The sequence below is a fragment of the Bufo bufo genome, chromosome 8 (assembly GCF_905171765.1).
Source record: "Bufo bufo chromosome 8, aBufBuf1.1, whole genome shotgun sequence".
Taxonomy (NCBI): Eukaryota; Metazoa; Chordata; class Amphibia; order Anura; family Bufonidae; genus Bufo; species Bufo bufo.
Window position 1 is genome coordinate 52,239,247 of NC_053396.1, and position 19,504 is coordinate 52,258,750.

General features: G+C 42.7%; 1 protein-coding gene across 1 annotated transcript in view; it reads right to left on the reverse strand.

Moving 5' to 3' along the window:
* BTK (Bruton tyrosine kinase) overlaps positions 1–7,240 on the reverse strand; it is a 562,758-nt gene extending 555,518 nt beyond the window's left edge. Inside the window, exon 1 of the mRNA XM_040405594.1 lies at positions 7,138–7,240. The gene's annotated coding sequence lies outside the window, so the exon portion shown is untranslated. The remainder of the gene's footprint in view (positions 1–7,137) is intronic.
* Between the last annotated feature and the right edge of the window lie 12,264 nt (positions 7,241–19,504).

Sequence of the window (19,504 nt, forward strand, 5' to 3'; positions counted from 1 at the left end):
AGCTTCACCTGTGACTAATAATGGATCAATTAGGTCTCAGGTGTGTATAAAAAGAACCCCAGTACACTAGACCTTCACATCAACTGCAACTAGACCTCTGCAAACATGCCTAAGATTCACCCGGAGACTAAAGTGTTAATTATCAAGAGGCTGAAGACCAGATCCACTGCTGATGTGGCAGACACCTTCAATGTGTCTCAGCGTCAAGTTCAGAGGAAAAAAAAAGATTTGAAGAGACTGGAGACGTTTTGGACAAGGCCAGGTCAGGCCGACCCCGCAAGACAACTGCTCGAGAGGACCGTTTGTTGGCTCGAAAATCCAAGGCCAGACCAATTTCCACTGCAGCAGAGCTCCACGAGACCTGGTCACCTGAAGTCCCTGCGTCAATCAGAACAGTTTGTCGGAGTCTATCTCGAAATGGCCTCCATGGTCGAATCAGTGCCCATAAGCCAGCACTAAACAAAAGACAATTGAAAAACTGTGTGGCATTTGCCAAGGGCCACAGCCTGCTAAAAGGATGGACGCTGGAAAAGTGGCAGAAGGTGGATTTTTCAGATGAATCTTCTGTTGAATTACAGTCGTGGCCAAAAGTTTTGAGAATGACACAAATATTAGTTTTCACAAAGTTTGCTGCTAAACTGCTTTTAGATCTTTGTTTCAGTTGTTTCTGTGATGTAGTGAAATATAATTATACGCACGTCATACGTTTCAAAGGCTTTTATCGACAATTACATGACATTTATGCAAAGAGTCAGTATTTGCAGTGTTGGCCCTTCTTTTTCAGGACCTCTGCAATTCGACTGGGCATGCTCTCAATCAACTTCTGGGCCAATTCCTGACTGATAGCAACCCATTCTTTCATAATCACTTCTTGGAGTTTGTCAGAATTAGTGGGTTTTTGTTTGTCCACCCGCCTCTTGAGGATTGACCACAAGTTCTCAATGGGATTAAGATCTGGGGAGTTTCCAGGCCATGGACCCAAAAGGTCAACGTTCTGGTCCCCGAGCAACTTAGTTATCACTTTTGCCTTATGCCACGGTGCTCCATCGTGCTGGAAAATGCATTGTTCTTCACCAAACTGTTGTTGGATTGTTGGAAGAAGTTGCTGTTGGAGGGTGTTTTGGTACCATTCTTTATTCATGGCTGTGTTTTTGGGCAAAATTGTGAGTGAGCCCACTCCCTTGGATGAGAAGCAACGCAACACATGAATGGTCTCAGGATGCTTTACTGTTGGCATGACACAGGACTGATGGTAGCGCTCACCTTTTCTTCTCCGGACAAGCCTTTTTCCAGATGCCCCAAACAATCGGAAAGAGGCTTCATCGGAGAATATGACTTTGCCCCAGTCCTCAGCAGTCCATTCACCATACTTTCTGCAGAAGATCAATCTGTCCCTGATGTTTTTTTTGGAGAGAAGTGGCTTCTTTGCTGCCCTTCTTGACACCAGGCCATCTTCCAAAAGTCTTCGCCTCACTGTGCGTGCAGATGCGCTCACACCTGCCTGCTGCCATTCCTGAGCAAGCTCTGCACTGGTGGCACTCCGATCCCGCAGCTGAATCCTCTTTAGGAGACGATCCTGGCGCTTGCTGGACTTTCTTGGAAGCCCCGAAGCCTTCTTAACAAGAATTGAACCTCGTTTCTGGAAGTTCTTGATGATCCTATAAATTGTTGATTGAGGTGCAATCTTAGTAGCCACAATATCCTTGCCTGTGAAGCCATTTTTATGCAACGCAATGGTGGCTGCACGCGTTTCTTTGCAGGTCACCATGGTTAACAATGGAAGAACAATGATTTCAAGCATCACCCTCCTTTTAACATGTCAAGTCTGCCATTTTAACCCAATCAGCCTGACATAATGATCTCCAGCCTTGTGCTCGTCAACATTCTCACCTGAGTTAATAAGACGATTACTGAAATGATCTCAGCAGGTCCTTTAATGACAGCAATGAAATGCAGTGGAAAGGTTTTTTTTGGGATTAAGTTAATTTTCATGGCAAAGAAGGACTATGCAATTCATCTGATCACTCTTCACACCATTCTGGAGTGTATGCAAATTGCTATTATAAAAACTTAAGCAGCAACTTTTCCAATTTCCAATATTTATGTAATTCTCAAAACTTTTGGCCACGACTGTACACCACAGTCGCCGCAAATATTGCAGGAGACCTACTGGAACCCGCATGGAGCCGAGATTTACCCAGAAAACAGTGAAGTTTGGTGGAGGCAAAATCATGGTCTGGGGTTACATCCAGTATGGGGGTGTGCGAGGGATCTGCAGGGTGGAAGGCAACATCAATAGTCTAAAATACCAAGAAATCTTAGCTACCTCTTATATTCCCAACCATAAAAAAGGCCAAATTCTGCAGCAGGATGGTGCTCCATCGCATACTTCCATCTCCACTTCAAAGTTCCTTAAGGCGAAGAAGATCAAGATGCTCCAGGATTGGCCAGCCCAGTCACCAGACATGAACATCATTGAGCATATGTGGTGTAGGATGAAAGAGGAAGCATGGAAGACGAAACCAAAGAATATTGATGAACTCTGGGAGGCATGCAAGACTGTTTTCTTTGCTATTCCAATAAATTGTATGAATCCTTGCCAAACCGCATGGATGCTGTCCTTCAAGCTCATGGAAGTCATACAAGATATTCAATTTGGATCTCACAGCACCACTATTTAATTTGCTGACATATTTTTGGATTTGCAGTAAAGTTGTTCAATTTCTGTATAGGCGACAAAACTTTTGTCTTGCCAAAATTTGACCTTTCTGTCTTGATTAAATGATAAATCTTTTTTCAGTGAAACTAATTTATTTCAGTGCCTTAAACATCATTTGGGAGGGCTTTAGCTTTTCATATGAGCTATTTCTAACACCAATTGATTAATTAAAAGTCAGGTTAATAGCAGGAGTTTCTACAAAATAGAGAAGCGACAAGACTTTTGTCAGGGACTGTATAGATCTTATTTAAGGGCTCTTTCACACCTGCGTTATTGTCTTCCGGCATAGAGTTCCGTCGTCGGGGCTCTATGCCGGAAGAATCCTGATCAGGATTATCCTAATGCATTCTGAATGGAGAGAAATCCGTTCAGGATGCATCAGGATGTCTTCAGTTCCGGTACGGAACGTTTGTTGGCCGGAGAAAATACCGCAGCATGCTGCGCTTTTTGCTCCGGCCAAAAATCCGGAACACTTGCCGCAAGGCCGGATCCGGAATTAATGCCCATTGGAAGGCATTGATCCGGATCCGGCCTTAAGCTAAACGTCGTTTCGGCGCATTGCCGGAGCCGACATTTAGCTTTTTCAGAGTGGTTACCATGGCTGCCGGGACGCTAAAGTCCTGACAGCCATGGTAAGTGTAGCGGGGAGCGGGGGAGCAGCATACTTACCGTCCGTGCGGCTCCCCGGGCGCTCCAGAGTGACGTCAGGGCGCCCCAAGCGCATGTATCACGTGATCGCATGGATCACGTCATCCATGCGCATGGGGCGCTCTGACGTCATTCTGGAGCGCCCCGGGAGCCGCACGGACTGTAAGTATACCGCTCCCCCGCTCCCCGCTCCTACTATGGCAACCAGGACTTTAATAGCGTCCTGGGTGCCATAGTAACACTGAAAGCATTTGGAAGACGGTTCCGTCTTCAAATGCTTTCAGTACACTTGCGTTTTTCCGGATCCGGAGTGTAATTCCGGCAAGTGGAGTACACGCCGGATCCGGACAACGCAAGTGTGAAAGAGGCCTTAGCTTTTAAACGTCTATGAGGGACAGCATCAAAAGCCTTTGCAAAATCCAGAAACGCTACATCCACAGCAGCATCTCTCTCCAGGCTTCTACTCACCTCAATAAAAACAAATCAGGTTAGTCTGACAACTTCTGTCCTTGGTAAACCCATGCTGGTTATCACTTATGATATTATTTACAGTCACATACTCCTTAAGAGTCCTTCAAACATTTTTCCCACAACAGAAGTTAAATTAACTGATCTATAATTACCTTTTTGAATACGGGCACCACATTTGCCTTGCGCCAGTCACTTGGCACTGTACCAGTACCTAGAAAATCTTTTAAAAAAATTAAACAGGGGAAAAGCAATGACTGACCTGAGCTCTTTAAGAACTCTTGGGTTTAATCCATCTGGACCTAGAGCCTTCTGCACATTTACCTTATTTAATAGCTTGGACCATATCTACAGTTAGCCAGTTGAGTATATTAGTGGCTGTACTAACAACCCTGGCACCACCGATATCAGCTCCTTTCTCTTGTTTTGTATATACAGAGCGAAAAAACATTTAGTAACTCTGTCTTTTCACTATCACCCATTTACCATTATTTAGGGAGCCTACCTGCTCAGACCTTGTTTTTTTTAGCATTTCTATATTTAAAGAATTTTTTGGTATTTGTTTTGCTCTCTTTTGCCACCTGTTGTTCGCTTTGTATTTTTACAGATTTTATTAAACCCTTTGTAAACTTCAAGCAAGATTATGGGCTGCATAAAAAGAAGCATAGGTACACGTGATGAGAACATAGTCCTGCCACTTTAGAAATGACTAGTCAGACCACACTTAGAATATTGTGTGCAATTCTGGGCTCCTGTGCACAAGAAAGACATAGCAGAGTTATAAAGGGTACAGAGGAGGGCAACTAAAGTAATAACTGGAATGGGTGGACTACAGTACCCAGAAAGATTATCAAAACTAGTGCTATTTAGTTTAGAAAAAAAGATGACTGAGGAGAGATCTAATAGCCATGTATAAATATATCAGTGGTCAGTACAGAGATCTCTCCCATCATCTATTTATACCCAGGACGGTGGTTATTACTACGAGACATTCACTACTACTAGAAAAAAGAAGGTTTCTACATCAACACAGAAGATTCTTTACTGTGAGACTATGGAACTCTCTGCCAGAACAGATGGGGATGGTGAACTCACTAAAAGAGTTCAAGAGGGGTCTGGATGAATTTCTGGAATCTAGTTATAGTTACTAGATTTCTAGAGAAAGGTCCTGGATCCAGGGAGTTATTCTGATTGCCTGATTGGAGTCGAGAAGGAATTCTTTCCCCTAAAATTAGGAAAATTTGCTTTGACCTCATGAGGTTTTTTAATTTCTTCCTCTGGATCAACTTTGCAGGATAACCGGCTGAACTGGATGGAAGAATGTCTTTTTTCAGCCTTATATACTATGTTACTATGTTACAAGAAGAGGCATAGGATAGAGTAAGTATAATACATATGAGAGGAGCAAAAATATATATAAAACCATTAAAAATTTCACAAAAACTATGAAGCAACACAAGGAATGGGGTTCACGTCTCCTGCCCTGGGAGGATTATAATCCTGCAAATACTTCCACATTTTCTATTTTAAAGAGGCTCTGTCACCCAGATCAAGTCTACCCTACCAGGCATATGACCTGGTAGGGCCGACGATGGAGACAAAAAAACATACCTTTATTTTTCATGTCGCAGGCCGGTTAGGCAGAAAAAGCAACTTTTAAAAATATGTTAATGAGGAATTTGAGCACTCTGAGGCAGGCTTATGCATTCCGAGCACTGTTTCTGCGACTCCCCTGTTCATTGCTAATGCTTGGCCTTCTGCACCTAATCACGCCCCCATGTCTTTTGATTGACAGCGCTACACCCATCGAAAAATAGGTGCACAAGTGCACAGGCGCAGGATCTCAATCAAAAGATATGGGGGTGTGATTAGGTGCAGAAGGCCAGCATTAGCAGTGCTTGGAAGGCATAAGCCTGCCTCCGAGTGCTCAAATTCTTCATTAGCATATTTGTTAAAGATGCTTTTTCTGCCTAACCGGACTGCCGACATGAGAAATAAAGGTATGTTTTTTGTCTGCATGGACGGCCCTACCAGGCTATATGCCTAATAGGGTAGACTTGATCTGGGTGACAGAGCCTCTTTAATGTTTTATGGAAAATCAAACAAGAGTTTTCTGGAGACAATTGTATTTTGTGTGCAATGGAAATGCAGAGAGCACACACAGTGGTGACACACAGTGGTGGTATACCTAGGTGACATTTTTGGCATACATGGCACAGTCATGGCATACCAAAAGGATAGAGTGCTGGCATCCCGCTGGCAGCGTGATGGCATATTAGAGCCCAGAGCTTTCTGGAGCACATAGTATTTTTTACACAACAGCCTTTATTACTAGTTAATTATAATTTCTCTGTGTTTAGTCATGATGCTGTATGATCTACTCTGGGACAGCACCTGGATATGAACATCATCCATCTGCATGAGCCCTTAGAGGGCATTCTTCATATTCTTTTGTTGCAAAAGCTTTCTGGTAGTCTCATTTATGTAAATAGAGATTGCAGAGATCTATGCACCTGCTGCAGAAAGGTCTCCTACACACATAACAAACCATCGATCTTTGAGGGGGGTGCCATATAGAATTAAGGCAGGTGCTGAAAATATATGCTTTATTCAGTAGTCACCCACTTCACACATCACAAAAATGTGGTTGCTATTATGCACTGTTGTCAACAAACTATTCAGTACAATGTTTTTTGCATAATTTGTGCAATAGTCATCAATATTATTACATAACATAATGCTTACAAGCAAGATAAAGGAGGACGGGACACTCTCAATGTCCGAAATCCAAATGTAAACAATGGGTCAGATTTGCTTTTAGATATTGTAATGCAAACGCTCGTTCATCTGTTGAAGGCATAGTCAAACACAGTCTAAAAATGTGCCATATTAATTGTGGCTCATGCTAGATGCTAAATTTAGTGCATATTTAGACTAATTTAAGTTTATACCACCCTTTAGCTTCCATTGTGCCATAATTTTGTACATCTGTAGCCACACATCCCTTCCAACAAACCACCCACTAAGCACCATCTTGTTGGACAAGTCAAAAAGGTGGTTTAAAAAATGTGGTGCACAGTATGCATGCAAGTTTTGACACATTTCGATAATAAATCTCAAATGTTTATGTAAATTGTAATTAATTACAGTATGCATGTCTCATTTCAAATGCTCTCACCAAACAACTGGTATTTTATCTATATGTTTACCTGTCTTTTTTATATATCTTAAACACATATTATGAAATAAAGAACTAACAGAAAATCAGTAACAAGATAAATCACTACACTAAACATACTTACAGTGTTACTTGGGGTCTTGAAGAGCACTCCTACAGTCAGGCTTGGTTGTGTTAATGTAGAACAAACAGTTCTAATGAACTAGATGAAGGAAAGCATGCTTTAGTTTGAGAAGCTTTTTATTCTTCCGTTTTTTATTTTTTTTCATAATACTCCCAGTTCCTCTTTTTAGTTTCCTGTGTCAGGAGCTGGCTCAGTTTTGACTACTGTACAAATGACACTCAATTGGCACTCTCATGTATTACTATTTAATATTCAGAGTCCATTTGTAATATACTGTAAGTATAATTTCTCTTTTAAAAAAGATTACCTAGTAAACTAGTACGTTAAATAAAAAAGAATGGTTAAGTATCATAGACAAATATTATATTTCTCACTAAGAATCCACAGCAATTGTATATTAGTTAGAAATAATGTGTATAACTTCAGATATCAGTCATTTGACAATATGAATTGACATATTACAATATATGAATCTCAGTCTTAAAACTGGTTAGAGTAACTTTAAGTGTAAACTTGTAAGAGGTGTAAAGTGTATTAGTAACGGACAGTGGGTGCAAACCCACTGTACCAACTAACCGATCTGGTTTTGGGCTAACTATAAGGGCATTATAAGTCCCTTGGTTTTCACCTTTTAAACCCCTATACAGGGATCTGGTCTTCGTTGCAGGTGAGCATCTTGAGATAGCCCAGGTGTAGTTGGAGGCAGATCCACAGGGATTTGAGACACCGGTGTGACGCACATAGCGGTCAGGCAATATTCATAATCAAGGAAAAGGCCTTGGTCACAGCAGATAGAGTTCAAACGTATTTGAGAAACAAGTCAGCTGTTAGGGCAGGTGGCAATAAAGCAATGTAGTAAACAAGCTAAGGTCAGGGCAGGCAGTGTAGACTCAGAGTAGGTTGTCAGTCAGAAGTTTGGTACACAAGCAGTCAGACAGACAACGCACATTCACTGCTTAAATAGAGACTAGGAACCTAAAGCTCAGGCAGCCCCTTCCCTTCACTGGGGGAAGGTGTGTTTTATAACTTGGGGTGGCCAACCATGGGCTGGGGAAGAATTTGGATGTGCATGTGCTGGCTCTTTAATAGGCCAGGAAAGGGTACATGCACACCTTATGGGACGGGCCTAGAGACCTACACACAGAATGCAGGCTGCAGCCTGCAGAAGACATAAGAGGGGCCAGCAGTTGGGACTGCTGCTGACTGGGAGGGCAAGTGCTGACTGAGGGAGCTAGTAGGGTGAGCAGTGTGGCACCTGTGCCTATAAGGAGGAGTAGAGCAGCAGAGGGAATGGGATGTCAGCTCAATAGATAGAAGATAGTGCTCAGAAGGACTTTCAGAAAACTGTTTATGGACATTGCAATGTAATTGTTGAATATGTATGCCATACTGAATATAGTGAAACCTCTCCAAAAGACCACCTCTTTGAGAAGACCACTATCTTATCACAACCATTTAGTGTGGCATATTTTCAACCTTTAACTATATTATGCATTATCATTTTCTCTGAGATGACCAGCCTACTAATAGACTATTTTTCAATGCAGGTGAGAGGAATAGATCAGGTCTATTTCTCAATAAGAGGGAGTAACTGGAAACGTACTTTGGCACAAAGGGAGACAATATGGATCCAAAAGTTAGGTATGCTTTACCCTCGGGGACTTAATGAGTACAACAGTTTTGTACACTTTATATAGACCCTGAATTTGGTTCTCTTGTCTACTCTCTGTAGTTTGATGGTGTTGTATGTATGTTTTTTATGTACTATTTAAGGAATGCCAGTCTCGTACCAATGAATGAACTTTTTGGCCCAGATCTCTTCACAGATTTACTATGTCATTAGGGATTCCTCTGGTCTTTTTGATTATAACCTTTGTTATTGTTATGACCTACAGTATATTAAATTAACCCGTTGGATACGGGAAAGTGGGTCAGAAATCTCAGCGCCGTACAGCTGCGGTGTTTTGTGTCCCCTGCCTGCGCTGTGATTGGCTGGAACAACTCTCCAGCCAATGGCAGCAGTATAGCAGCACAGGAAAAGGCTGAACCTGTCTGCAGACAGCCATCATAGAGGTTCTGTCCTTCTCTGTGCTGCTTGTTGGCTTGCTGGGACTTGTAATGCACCACCACTGTGATTTGACCTTATTCTGCTGAAAGAAGAAGAAGAAGATCCTGAATTGCTGCTCTGATAAAAAAAAATTCATTTGCAGCAGTTCCAGATCCCTAAACCACCCTCCATTCCTGTCCCTGTCCCTTCCCTTCTGCGTGCATGCATTTTGCAACCACCGAGCATCGATCAGTACTGATTGCGTCTGCTCAGTTTGCACAGCAATATTTTTTTTTTGTGCAGAAAATACTTTTTTTTGTATCAAAAAGACTTTTTTTGTTACAATTTTTTTTTCTCCTTTTTTAAATTTAAGTTAAAATATATTACAAGCCCCTTCACGTGTGAAAACGCAACATACACACCAAACTCACACTAAATAAAGGTTTACGCATTTCACACATCACACTCCAATAAAATAAAAATGGCCCGTCCACCGACGAGTATACTCAGCTGAAGAGTCATACGCCATGCTTGCCTCCGATACTGAGTCTGCCAGTGAGGGAGAAGAGGATGCCACTTTCCTCTACTCCTGTACCCCTCATCATCATCCGCTGATGAGGGACCCTCTAGAAGGCACCCCAGAACAACAGCTGAGACAGCCCCCCAGAGTGAGGCCAAATGGACCCCACCCCCTGAAAATTATCAGCCCCAAATTCCTTTGATTGTGGGCAACTCAGGAATTCAGATAGATTGTGTGGGCTTCACAGAAATGGATTTAAAAAAATATATTTTTCTCTGAAGATTTTATAAATTTGATCGTAACTAGAGATGAGCGAATTTTTCTAAAATTCTATTCGCCGGTTCACCGAAATTTTTAGGAAAAATTTGGTTTGACACAAATTTATTTGCAGCGAATTACGTTCAAAACGTCTATTTCCTGGCTGCAGAGAGCCTTTATAGTGGTGTAGAACACTGTGCCTTGCAGTAACACGCATATGGAGTCTGCTTTGGTAGTGAAATAATACCATGAGTCCATAGGACATGCAGATGACAGGTGTCGCTCTTAGAATAACTGCACACTTCACTTATTTGGGCAGTCATGGGGCCAAAACTGACCAAATAATTTAAGTATGAACTCAGCCTTACAGGTCGATGTTAGTGCCAAGAACAAGCGCACTCCTTTTGCATCAGCTGATTTCACATAGATGTCCAATTCCAATTCTGATGGGACCATACAGGCCTTACAGCTGCTACACAGACAGGATCAGTTGTGCGTCTAATTTTATCTTCCTTCTGACAGATCAGAGGAAGGGTCAAATAAATGATGATGTCAGCCAAGCCAAAAAGGCTAAATAGTGGCCCAGTCATGAAGTAGGGAGGGTGGGAACAGCATGAGGAGACCACAGAGTGGCAAGGTGACATAGTGTGGAGGTGGGTGGCAATACAAGTACCAGCTGAAGATGGTGGGTGAAAGAAGGAGCACTTGGCATCAGATGTGTGGCGTCAGGCGGGTGGCAGCATCAGAATAGTAGCCAGGCAGATAGCCAGAAGAAACCAGTCTCTTTTGTCAAAGTGGTAAAAGGAAGATGGAATGGTCACTCTTATATGGAAATATAGGACACTTTATTTAACATATAATAATTAAGTTGTGCGCAATAAAATTACAATAAAATATTAAAAATAAATATTTCCTATCAAAATACTTGATCGATGATATAGTACAAGACAGACAAGAAAAAAGCATTTAGGTAGGTACTGGTGGCTCCAGATAAGCCTCTCTCTAATGTTCCCACCTAGACTTATCAAGTCCTAGGTGTGATGCGCATTACCAATTATAGAGATAGGTTGGTGCAAACAGTATCTATCTATCTAGCTGGCAATCCGTATGATAGCAAAATACATCAGATTCATAAAAAATTATAAGGTGTATAATCCTATATTCAATTAAAAAACAAGAAATGTCACACCATCGGATCGGTCAGTCTCTGGATTTTTGTTATTTTCTTATGTTTAGACATATTCAGACGTCTGTATCAAAAAAGCACTCCAGCTGCTGCAGACTAGTTATATATTGTGTCAGTTTTCCGGCTGCTGACTGTCGCAATATGCTAGCATTCAACTTAATTACAACGGGGATTCTTCACTTGGATAACCAAAAGCAGTTCATTTAATTGTTTGGTACAACACTTTTTAGTGTGATACCCACTACTGTGGGCTTCCCTTTACCCGCGCCGCTGGTCAAACCGGGACTTACTACTGAGCTTGGACCATCAGGAATTCGTTGATGGCCTTTCTCTGTTCGTACAGGCAGTCCAACATATGGAGGGTGGAATTCCAATGGGTGGAAACGTCGCATATCAGCCTATGTTGGGGGATGCCGTTCTGCCGCTGCAGCTTAAGGAGGGTGTGCTTTGCGGTGTACGAGTGGCTAAAGTGCATGCAAAGTTTCCTGGCCATTTTTAGGATGTCTTGCAGATGGGTGGAAGATTTCAGAAACTGCTTGACAACCAGATTGAACACGTGTGCCATGCAGGGCGCATGGCTCATCCCTCCTTGACGCAGCTCCGACACCATGTTCTTCCTGTTGTCGGTCACCATGGTTCCGATTTTCAGTTGTCGCGGAGAAAGCCAGGATTCGATTTCTTTCTGAAGGACATGGAGCAATTACTCCCCTGTGTGACTTGTTCGCCCAGGCAAACGAGGTGCAGAACAGCGTGACACCACCGTGCCCTGCACATGTGGTATGCTGGAGGGGCACTGTGCATTGTCCCTGCAGTGGAGGCTGAAGACACGGTGGAGGATGAGGAGGCAGAGGCAAACATTGTCGCTGGACCAACGGCGTGGCAAAGTGGAGGACGAGGGGACATCACTTGGCCAAGTTGCTGGTGTGGCTGTGCAAGAACCACATTCACCCAGTGGGCTGTAAAGGACATGTACTGTCCCTGACCGTAGTTACAGCTCCACACATCGGCGCTGCCGTGCACTTTGGCAGACACCGACAGGCTCAAGGACTGGCCCACCTTCTGTTCTACATATTTGTGCAGGGCTGGTACTGCCTTTTTGGCAACGAAAGGACGGCTTGGGACTCTCTACCTCGGCTCGGCATAAGCCATCAGTTCTCTGAAAGGTCCACCACTTGGAAAGGGAGGGACTGCAGCACCAGCAACTTGGACAGGAGCACATTCAGCTTCTGCACCGTTGCATGAGTGCACGCATACTGTTGTCTCGTGGCAATTGGTGATCGATTGCTGAAGTAATGCGTGATGAGGAGTAGGAGAAGCATCAGGACCAGCAGATGATGGGAAGGACAGACAGCTCCCTTTGGCTGAGGTGGTGGGGCCTTGACTGCCAGAAACTGGGTGCATGCCAGTGGGTGATGCAGTGGTTGCTGCTGCAGGCTGGACCATCACATCAGAGCCACCGTTCTCCCAGGCCACTTTATGGTGATGCTGCATATGTTGACGCAGGGCCGTAGTGCCAACACTGGCATCCTGGCCACGCTTCACCCTCTGCCCACAGATTCTACATACGGCCACGTTCACCTCCTCCAGCGGCTTAAGAAAAACCTGCCACACCACCGAGTAGGGGATTTTACCCCCAACACTACGCACTGACTGACTGCTACTGCCGCTGCCTCCTTGAGCCTCTGCACCGCTACTTCCCGGGCAGGTAGGCTCCCACGAAGCGAGTGGTCTACCCCTGGCACATGTGGCTACTGACCTCACACTGCTCCCACACTGCTGACTCCCACCCACGCTAGCGATTTGCTGGCTCACGGGCAAACTACAACCCTCTTCTTCCGATGATGATGAAGCCCCTTTGTCACCCGCCTCCCAAGTGCGATCAGCTACATCATCATCATCGAGTACTGTCTGCATGTCACTGATGTCCTCCTCAACCATCTCTGGGTCAGGAGTACAGATGGCCTTGCGGTTCACCCGACGGTCGTTTTGCAGTGAACTTTGTGCGTTCGCGATTCGCCGAAAATGCGAACATATAACGATGTCCGCCGGCGCCATATTCTTTTGCATTGCGCCGAACTTTGACCCATGACACATCTATCAGGTGGGACAGGACAGCCAATTGAGAAGTTTCAGCACATGGACACACCTCCACCCTATCACAGAAACCGAACTGGCAGCCATTTTACATTCTGTGTTTTGCCAGTGTAGGGAGAGGTTGCTTTGTGGAGCGGAGAGACTGTTAGGGACACCAAACGCTAGCTAATAGGGCCACAAAAGTCCTTTTTTAGGACTGGTATTGGTTTTCTATCGATAGGTGTGATATACTGAAGGGTGTGATATACTTATAATATACTTTCTAAATTGTGCAGCAGTTGTGTGCGGTTCTGCTGTAAAACCGCAGCTATATAGAGGGACAAACGCTATTGGAAAACTGAATAAGGGGTTCTATATGCCTGCTTCCGCAAAATACTTATTTAGGAATGAGATATACCTGCTTCCACCAAATATTGATTCAGGGGTTCTATATACCTATTTCCACAAATTACTGATTGAGGGGTGCGATATACCTGCTTCCACAAAATAATTATTAAGGAGTTCTATATACCTGCTTTTACAAAATACTGATTGAGGAGTGCAATATTTCTGCTTCCACAAAATATTGATTAACCGCCTCCGGACCGCCTAATGCAGGATTGCGTTCCGGAGGCGGCTGGCGCAGGCACACTCACGCGCCGGCGCGTCATCTCGCGAGAGGCGAGATTTCCTGTGAACGCTTGCACACAGGCGCGCACGTTCACAGGAACTGCAGGTAATTGAGTGGATCTGCAGCCTGCCAGCGGCGATCATTCGCTGGCAGGCTGTAGATCCGATTTTTTTAACCCCTTAAAGGTATATTAGACGCTGTCTTGATACCTGCTACCTGGTCCTCTGGTGGTCTCTTTTGCTTGGATCGACCACCAGAGGACACAGGCAGCTCTGTAAAGTAGCACCAAACACCACTACACTACACCCCCCCCTGTCACTTATTAACCCCTGATCAGCCCATATAGACTCCCTGATCACTCCCCTGTCACTGATCACCCCTCTGTAAGGCTCCATTCAGACGTCCGTATGTGTTTTGCGGATCCGCGGATCCGCAAAACACATACGGACGTCTGAATGGAGCCTGACAGGGGGGTGATCAAAGACAGGGGGGTGATCACCCCATATAGACTCCCTGATCACCCCCCTGTCATTGATCACCCCCCTGTAAGGCTTCATTCAGACGTCCGTATGTGTTTTGCGGATCCGCGGACCCACGGATCCGCAAAACACATACGGACGTCTGAATGGAGCCTTACAGGGGGGTGATCACCCCATATAGACTCCCTGATCACCCCCCTGTAAGGCTCCATTCAGACGTCAGTATGTGTTTTGCGGATCCGCGGACCCACGGATCCGCAAAACACATACGGACGTCTGAATGGAGCCTTACAGGGGGGTGATCACCCCATATAGACTCCCTGATCACCCCCCTGTCATTGATCACCCCCCTGTAAGGCTCCATTCAGACATCCGTATGTGTTTTGCGGATCCACGGATCCGCAAAACACGGACACCGCGGATCCGCAAATCACGGACACTGGCAATGTGCTTTCCGCATTTTGCGGATCCGCACACTGGCAGAACTATATAGAAAATGCCTTTTCTTGTCCGCAATTGCGGACAAGAATAGGACATGTTCTATAGGCTCTACAAAAAACGCAGTGTTCGCCCGATCAGGCCTGATCTTGTGCGCCCACTTGCGTTCAGTCCGCCCCACCGCAATGACAGAAATATATTTTTTTCTGATCACTGCAAAAACACCGTAAAATCGCTGCGGCACTATAAAAAGATCACTTTTGAGGGGCATGGCGAGTTCATAGAAGATTTTTATTTTTTTTGTCACAAGTTAGCGGAAATAGATTTTTTTTTTTGTTTTTTTGTTTTTTTTTACAAAGTCTCATATTCCACTAACTTGTGACAAAAAATAAAATCTCACATGAACTCACCATACCCCTCACAGAATCCAAATGCGTAATATTTTTTAGACATTTATATTCCAAACTTCTTCTCACGCTTTAGGGCCCCTAAAATGCCAGGGCAGTATAAATACCCCACAAGTGACCCCATTTCGGAAAGAAGACACCCCAAGGTATTCACTGAGGGGCATATTGAGACCATGAAAGATTGAACTTTTTGTCACGAGTTAGCGGAAAGGGAGACTTTGTGAGAAAAAAATTAATAAATAAATTTCCGCTAACTTGTGCCAAAAAAAAAAAACTTCTATGAACTCGCCATGCCGCTCACGGAATACCTTGGGGTGTCTTCTTTCCAAAATAAGGTCACATGTGGGGTATTTTTACTGCCCTGGCATTATAGGGGCCCTAAAACGTGAGAAGAAGTCTGGAATCCAAATGTCTAAAAATGCCCTCCTAAAAGGAATTTGGGCCCCTTTGCGCATCTAGGCTGCAAAAAAGTGTCACACATGTGGTATCGCCGTACTCAGGAGAAATTGGGCAATGTGTTTTGGGGTGTCTTTTTTCATATACCCATGCTGGGTGAGATAAATATCTCTGTCAATTGCCAACTTTGTATAAAAAAAAAGGGAAAAGTTGTCTTTTAGAGAGATATTTCTCTCACCCAGCATGGGTATATGTAAAAAGACACCCCAAAACACATTGCCCAACTTCCCCTGAGTACGGCGATACCACATGTGTGACACTTTTTTGCAGCCTAGGTGGGCAAAGGGGCCCAAATTCCAAAGAGCACCTTTAGGATTTCACAGGGCATTTTTTACACATTTTGATTTCAAACTACTTCTCACGCATTAGGGCCCCTAAAATTCCAGGGCAGTATAACTACCCCACAAGTGACCCCATTTTGACAAGAAGACACCCCAAGGTATTTCGTGATGGGAATAGTGAGTTCATGGAAGTTTTTATATTTTGTCACAAGTTAGTGGAATATGAGACTTTGTAAGAAAAAAAAAAAATCATAATTTTCCGCTAACTTGTGCCAAAATAAAAATATTCTAGGAACTCGCCATGCCCCTCACGAAATACCTTGGGGTGTCTTCTTTCCAAAATGGGGTCACTTGTGGGGTAGTTATACTGCCCTGGCATTTTAGAGGCCCTAAGGCGTGAGAAGTAGTTTGAAATCAAAATGTGTAAAAAATGCCCTGTGAAATCCTAAAGGTGCTCTTTGGAATTTGGGCCCCTTTGCCCACCTAGGCTGCAAAAACGTGTCACACATGTGGTATCGCCGTACTCAGGAGAAGTTGGGCAATGTGTTTTGGGGTGTCTTTTTACATATACCCATGCTGGGTGAGAGAAATATCTATCTAAAAGACAACTTTTCCCATTTTTTATACAAAGTTGACATTTGACAGAGATATTTATCTCACCCAGCATGGGCATGTGTAAAAAGACACCCCAAAACACATTTCCCAACTTCTCCTGAGTATGGTGATACCACATGTGTGACACTTTTTTGCAGCCAAGGTGGGCAAAGGGGCCCAAATTCCAAAGAGCACCTTTAGGATTTGACAGGGCATTTTTTACGCATTTGGATTCTTCTCACGCTTTAGGGCCCCTAAAATGCCAGGGCAGTATAATTACCCCACAAGTGACCCCATTTTGGAAAGAAGACACCCCAAGGTATTTCGTGATGGGCATAGTGAGTTCATGGAAGTTTTTATTTTTTGTCACAAGTTAGTGGAATATGAGACTTTGTAAGAAAAAAAAAAAAGAAAAAAAAATCATTTTCCGCTAACTTGTGACAAAAAATAAAAAGTTCTATGAACTCACTATGCCCATCAGCAAATATCTTAGGGTGTCTACTTTCCGAAATGGGGTCATTTGTGGGGTGTTTGTACTGTCTGGCCATTGTACAACCTCAGGAAACATGACAGGTGCTCAGAAAGTTAGCGCTGCTTCAAAATGCGGAAATTCTCATTTTTGTACCATAGTTTGTAAACGCTATAACTTTTACCCAAACCATTTTTTTTTACCCAAACATTATTTTTTTTATCAAAGACATGTAGAACAATAAATTTAGAGAAAAATTTATATAGAAATGTAGTTTTTAAAAAAAAAAATTACAACTGAAAGTGAAAAATGTCATTTTTTGGCAAAAATTTCGGTAAATTTCGATTAATAACAAAAAAAGTAAAAATGTCAGCAGCAATGAAATACTACCAAATGAAAGCTCTATTAGTGAGAAGAAAAGGAGGTAAAATTCATTTGGGTGGTAAGTAGTATGACCGAGCAATAAACGGTGAAAGTAGTATAGTGCAGAATTGTAAAAAGTGGTCTGGTCATTAAGGGGGTTTAAGCTAGGGGAGCTGAGGCGGTTAAGGTGTTCTATATACCTGCTTCCACAAAATACTGATTAAGGGGTTTGATATACATGCTTCCACAAAATAAAGAATGAGGGGTGTGATATACCTGCCTCACGAAAATACTGATTAAGGGGTTTGATACACTTGCTTCCACAAAATACTGATTGATGGGTGCGATATACCTGCTTCCACAAAATATTGATTCAGGGGTTCTATATACCTGTTTCCACAAAATACTGATTGAGGGGTGCGATATACCTGTTTCCACCAAATATTGATTGAGGCCTGCGATACACTGTATACCATAAAATACTGTTGAATGGCGGGATATACCTGCTGCCACCAAATATTGATTCAGGTGTTCTATATACGTGTTTCCACAAAATACTGATTGAGGGGTGCGATATACCTGTTTCTACAAAATACTGATTAAGGGGTTCTATATACCTGGTCTACAAAACAATAATTGAGGGGTTTGATATAGCTGCTTCCACAAAATACTGATTGAGGGGTGCGATATACCTACTTCCACCAAAAATTGATTCAGGGGTTCTATATACCTGTTTCCACAAAATACTGATTGAGGGGTGCGATATACCTGCTTCTACAAAATACTAATTAGGGGTGCGATATATCTGTTTCCACCAAATATTGATTGAGGCCTGCGATACACTGTATTCCACAAAATACTGTTGAATTGTGGGATATATCTGCTTCCACCAAATATTGATTCAGGTGTTCTCTATACCTGTTTCCACAAAATACTGATTGAGGGGTGCAATATACCTGTTTCTACAAAATACTGATTAACCCCTTCAACCCCGGGCCTGTTTTCACCTTCCTGCCCAGGCAATTTTTTGCAAATCTGACATGTGTCACTTTATGTAGTGATAACTTTAAAACGCTTTTACTTATACAGGCCATTCTGAGATTGTTTTCTCGTCACATATTGTTCTTCATGATAGTGGTAAAAATAAGTAAAAAAAAACATTTTTATTCATAAAAAAATACCAAATTTACAATAAAAAATTAAATATTTGGAAATTTCCAAATTTCCAAATTTCAAATTCTCTACTTTTATAATAGATAGTAATACCTTCAAAAATAGTAATTACTTTACATTCCCCATATGTCTACTTCATGTTTGGATCATTTTGAAAATGACATTTTATTTTTTGGGAACATTAGAAGGCTTAGAAGTATGGAAGCAAATCTTGAAATTTTTCGGAAAATTTCCAAAATCCACTTTTTAAGGACCAGTTCTGGTCTGAAGTCACTTTGTGAGGCTTACATAATAGAAACCACCAAAAAATGACCCCATTTTAAAAACTATACCCCTCAAGATATACAAAACTGATTTTACAAACTTTGGTAACCCTTTAGGTGTTCCACAAGAATTGATGGAAAATGGAGATGAAATTTCAGAATTTCACTTTTTTGGCAGATTTTACATTTTAATCCATTTTATCCAGTAGCAAAGCAAGGGTTAACAGCCAAATAAAACTCAATATTTATTACCCTGATTCTGCGGTTTACAGAAACACACCACATGCTGTACAGGTACACGGCAGGGCGCAGAAGGAAAGGAACGCCATATGGTTTTTGGAAGGCAAATTTAGCTGAACTGTTTTTTAGATGCCATGTCCCATTTGAAGCCCCCCTGATGCACCCCTACAGTAGAAACTCAAAAAAGTGACCAGACTTTGGAAACTACGGGATAAGGTGCCAGTTTTATTATTACTATTTTGGGGAACATATGATTTTTTATTGCTCTATATTAAGTTTTTTGTGAGGCAAGGAAACAAAAAAATTGATGTTTTGGCACCGTTTTTATTTTTACAGCGTTTACCTGAGGGATTAGGTCATGTGATATTTTTATAGAGAAGATCGTTACGCACGTGGTAATACCTAATATGTCTACTTTTTCTTATTTAAGTTTTACACAATAATAGCATTTTTGAAACCGAAATAATGATATTTTAGTGTCTCATAGTC